The 5,812-nt window shown below is 24.7% G+C and overlaps 1 protein-coding gene across 2 annotated transcripts in view; it reads right to left on the reverse strand.

The window, feature by feature from the left end:
- Positions 1–5,218: 5,218 nt before the first annotated feature.
- LOC135929985 (cysteine-rich venom protein pseudechetoxin-like) overlaps positions 5,219–5,812 on the reverse strand; it is a 73,680-nt gene continuing 73,086 nt past the window's right edge. For both annotated transcript variants that reach the window (XM_065466743.1, XM_065466746.1), the window contains one exon: positions 5,219–5,349. The gene's annotated coding sequence lies outside the window, so the exon portion shown is untranslated. The remainder of the gene's footprint in view (positions 5,350–5,812) is intronic.

Consider the following 5,812-nt stretch of genomic DNA (forward strand, 5'->3'; position numbering starts at 1 on the left):
AGTGAAGAATGATAAATCAATAAGATTGTTATATAAATTCTCAGCGTTTTAGTATCCAATTTATTTTTTCACGTTTTAGTGTTTAATTAATTTTTTGCGTTTTAGCATTTAATTTATTTTTATTTATATGTTAATATTTTCAATCCACGAGGTTAAAATATGCAAATAAATATTAAGCACATTTAAATTTCACACCCTAGTTTTAATTCAAAAAAAGTATATTTAAAATAATATTTCTTCACAAGGTCATTTATAGAAAATGATATCCTCATCACATCTTTAAATATATTTCTAAAATGAAGATGTTTAGTTTTTACATCATCTTTTATCTTCAAGCTTTAAATTTCAAAAACTTTTTATCACATTAAGTATTACTTATAAGAGTTATATTAATTTTATAATTTTTCAAATTCAATCATATGATTTATATCTTTTAATTTATATGTTTCAATTACATTTTGATAAAGACTAGTTTTATTTTCTTGTTTAGGATTTTTAATGGTTTAACTTTGTAATATTTTTAATTATACTTAAAAGTCATCTTAGGGTTTTTCAGTTAATTTCCAAAATTGGTCATAATTCAAGAAATCAAAAATATGAAAAATATCAATAGGCATTTCACTAAGAAATTCAACTGTTAATTCATTATTAAGATATTTTTTAAGGCTTTTTATGTATTCAAATATGTCCATTATGATTGATTTACATTTAAGTTATTTTGTTAAGTTAATTTATACCATAATCTCGGCATATAATTTTTATTTATAATAACTTTTCTTCTTATGTGGATTTAGAATTATTAGTAAATCATTGGTCTCACCATATAAAATTCATAGCCTAACGTCCAACTTCCATAGTTCTTTCTAGGTCGTCACATTAGGTTAGGTGTTGGTCATCATATTCCAGTCCACCACCCAGAGCCGGTGCACCATGAAGAAAGAAGCTTTTGGCATGAAATAACGTGCTAGGGAAATTTTTTGGTTCTTGGTTATCTCCTTAGCTTAGGCATTGGTTATCACATTAGATTAGATATTGGTCATCACATTAGATTAGTCATTGATCATCTCATTAGATTAGGCATTGGTCATCTCATTAGATTAGACATTGGTCATCTCATTAGATTAGACATTGGTCATCTCATTAGATTAGACATTGGTCATCTCATTAGATTAGGCATTGGTCATCTCATTAGATTAGGCATTGGACATCTCATTAGATTAGGCATTGGACATCTCATTAGATTAGGCATTGGTCATCTCTTCAAGTCCATCACCCAGAGCCGGGGCATCATGAAGAAAGAAACCTCGGAACACTAAAATAAAGAATGTATTAAAATGTTCATTTATTTACTTTTTCAATCTACTATTTATATATTTTTTACAAACTAAAATTAGAATATAATATTAAAAAGGTTAACTTATAAAATAAAAGTATAACTAAAATAAAAATATAATTTGAATAAACAGAATTAAATGAATGCGCGTTACATAAATTAAAACATAATACTATTCAATAACCAAAATATATAATATTTTAATTTATTAATTTCTATAATATAACAATTCAGACAAGGAATCGAATGGGGTAAATAAAAGGGAAAAATTAATATATTATCAAAATTTTGAATCACATTTGATAGTTAATTGATAATAAAATAGATTATAATTAATTAATAATAGAAATTCAAAATTTAAAATTGAATATTTGAGACGATTGAGAGAAACCATGATGAATTAGATTCTAAAAGTGTGCATATTCTAAAGTCATAACGGAGCGAACAATATGGGTGCCGAATGAGCTCATTTATGGAGGACATGTTTTATTATATTTAAAATTATATTGCTTACTCATGTATTAGTGTTAAATATATTTATTTTTAATAATTATTTTGTTTAATTTTTATCGTTTTAAAATAGTCGCCTGATTTTATATATCATGTGTAGAAATTGTGATTTCTTTGTCCCAAATACGAATAAAAGGACAAAATTTTTTATCATAACAACTTCTTCATTTTATATATATATATTTTTTTGTAGATATATATTTTGTTGGCCAATAAAATTTAAAGTTGAAAATTTATTAATTTTAGTTTTGGAGTTGTGTTTTGGTAAATTGCGTGTGTTATAGAATAGCGTTGTAATAGTAGAGTTTTATATTATCTATATCATAATTTTCCGATGTTCTCATTACGTCATCACTACGTCATGTCATCGATACATATTTATTTAATATTTGTTAATTTTTTTTTTCAATATATACTAACAGATGAGCCTATAACTTCAGTTAACCATGCACTGTAGGATGCCAAAGTAAAACCTTAAATATTCTTTTAATTTATCTTTACAAAGTTTTACAAATCATTTTAATTTATCTTATAAAATTTGCATAATATTTTTATTATATCAATTATAAAGCTATGCAAGATGATATTACCACTCTCACTCAACAAGCTGATATCAGTGAAAACAATTATTCACCAATTCATTGTAAAATACAATATGATACCAATATTTTTACTTACCACTCTCACTCAAGAAGCTACTAGTGAAAACAATTATTCACCAATGTAAAATAAAATATGATACATTTTAATTATATCAATTATATTACAATATTTAAAATTAATTTTCTTATTTATTTTATTTTTAAATAGATCAATCATCATTTAAATTTCAATATTTATTTTTTTTTAAAGCATTTTATAAATTTATAAAATCAAAATATAATAACCTCTTAAACTCTTAAAATATTTATTTAATGATAAAGCTATATATCATAAATATCATTTAAAGGGAGGAAAATTTTAAATACACATTTTATTAAGGGTGTCTATTTTCATTCTTGTCAAAGTGTTGTTAGGTGGATTTAGCAACAAGGAGCCCCTCACCCCGGGTTTTATTTTTCCAATCAGTGGATATTAATTCACTACACTGGATATGCTCTCTAAAGGGTATTAATACTAGCTGACTCCTCTACAGGTTTTATTTCAATAAAAATAATAATAAGTTGTATTTATTCTTTCCTTTTTCTTTCTTTTTTCCTTTCTCTTTCTCTGTTCCTTTTCTACCTTTTTTCTTTACCTTTCAACAATTATAGGGTTATTAAAATGCTGATTTAAGTCGATTTACAAAAATAACCCTATTATTATTTTAAGCAAAATAATATTATATAAGCCTCAAAATTTAGCAAAATATAGGTGCAAACATTTTTGCCATCTACAATCAAAATCTTCAGTCTTACATATTTTTTTGGCTAAAATAATTAATTTGTTTTTAAAAATCGATATAAATCAGATTTTTAACAATCCTACCTCACCTCCCCCCCCCCCCTTTCTTTTCATTCCAACCTTTTTCTTTCCCCTTTCTTTACTTCTTACTCTTTCCCTTGCCTTTCCATTTTCTTTCTATTTGCCTTATCCTCTCACTCCTCCTTTCCAGATTTTCCATTTTCTTTTCCTTCTACTATTTTTTTCTTTCCCTTTACATTTTTTTTCCTCCTTTCCTTTTTTCTTTTCTTTGCTCTTTCTTTTCCTTACCCTTTTTCATTCCTTTTCATTTTTCTTTCACTTTTCCCTTTTAATCTATTTTTCCTTTCACTTTCCCTCTTTTTCTATTTTTTATTTCACTTTCCTTTTTTCTCTATTTTTTTATTTCACTTTTCATTACCCCATTTTCCTCTATTTTTCTTTTTCCCTTTCCTTCCCTTTCCCAATTGCTTTCATTTCTCTTCTTCTTTCTATTTTTCTTTTCCATTTCTTCTTATCATTCTTAGTCACCGTTAATTTCCCGTTAAAAGTTTGATCAAAAAAGGAAAAGATTCTATCAAAAAAGTAAAAGATCCAATGAAAAGGGGAAAATTCCAATTCAAAAATGGAAAAACGTTACTTTTTTAAATATTTAAAAACAAATTATATTCTCTACGATCCTACATTATAGAAAACTTGCCAAAATGATTCTCCAAACAATATTTATCTTAATTTACATAAATAATTATTATTTTTCATATAATATTTGTATAATTTTTATTTCTCATGGTTCCTTCTCAATAAAATTAGCCTACGAAAATATACTTAATTATATTATGGCAATACATAAATTTATAATATTTTTTTAATATCCATTCTTAACCACATACCCTTATTATATTTTTATTTACACTCTGATATCTCCTGGTTTGTCATCCTTCGCCATTTGTTATTCATGGGAATTTCTGATTTCATGCCATTTATAATTCCCAGGCTGCATTTCCTTCAGCCTAAGGCCCGGCTATGATAAATCAATTAGAAATTTAACTATTTGGCTTAAAAAAAATATTTCAAAATTATTACGGGTTTGGCTGGGCTTGGAAAATATTCCTCAAAATTAATATGGGCTTGGACCTGGCTTGGAACAATCTTTTACAGATTATTATGGGCCTGGCTTGGAAAATTTTTTTATTATTTGGACCAGGTTTGAGAAATTTTAAAATTAAATATTTTTCAAAATTATTAAGGTCTTGAACGCTTGGAAATTTTTTAATATATAATATGAACCAGACATAGGCTAAAAAAAATTTTCCCAGGCCTGGGCCGGTCCTGATCAAAATAAAGGACCATGAGGATCTCTGATTAATGCATTATTTTTTTAAAATTTATTTTTGTTCTGAATTATCAAAATTATTATATTTTGACCCGGGTTTAGAGAAATTTTTCAAAAATATTGTGGGCTGGGACCTGGGTTGGGATTTTATAATATTAAATATTAGCTATAGGTAATCAATAATATTTTAACAAATAATTTTGATTTGATTTGAAAGCTAATTTTAATATTTTCAATCAATAAATAGTATTCACTCTTAGTATTAATATGGGTTGGACTTGATCTGAAGGAGGGAGGTTAAAAGTATAAAAATTATAATTATAAATAAGTAACATCTTTCGTAAAAGAACGAAGAAAATTCTCTAACCCCGTCATTTTTGATGGGCTATCCACTAGTTAGGGAGCTAAAAGATTTATTTTGTTATTTATTGTATTACAAATTGTTTTATTATATTAAAGAAAAATGTCTATTATAAATATAATTGTAATTACAATTTTACTAATTAAGAATAAAATTAGTATACAATTATTTTTGACTTCGAAATTTAAATATTATAATTATTTTATATAATCAAAATTATAGGAGGATATATAAATTAATCTAGATTAAAAATTATATAAGGACTTGTAATATTTTACTAAGTAATTAATAAAATACAATATATTGGAATTTATAATAACAAAATATTATTAAATATTCTTTTTATTATCAAATTTTGAAGTGAATCTAATTCTTTTTAAATTATCCATGGAACATTTAAGCTGCAATCATCTAAAAAATAAAATAGATGATATATATTTAGGATATATATATAATTATTGAACTTATAGGTGATATGAATATAAAGCACATGAAGATAAGCCTTAACAAGCTTTCTCATTTCAGATTTAGATATATATGCCATTTAATAAAAAAATATATCTTACTTATTAAATTATTTTCTACATTATAAACATTTACTACATTGTTTCTCCCATCATATTTATTCATGAATTCTAAGAGATTACCCAATAATTTTTTGATTGTATCACTATAACTATTTTTTACATCACAATCGTGGTTTCATTTTATTAGTGGAAAGAATCTTGATATTATAGAAAAACCTCTAAAATTTCTCTAGATATCAATTTATCCAATTCTTTCATATTCAAATGATAAAATTCAGCTTTTTAGTTTAATTTATGATTTACATTAATTAAAAATTAAATTTAATTTATTGAAAACTTCTTTCAGT

Source organism: Gordionus sp. m RMFG-2023, chromosome 5, assembly GCF_954871325.1.
Source record: "Gordionus sp. m RMFG-2023 chromosome 5, tfGorSpeb1-WG-v2, whole genome shotgun sequence".
NCBI classification, from domain to species: Eukaryota; Metazoa; Nematomorpha; class Gordioida; order Chordodea; family Parachordodidae; genus Gordionus; species Gordionus sp. m RMFG-2023.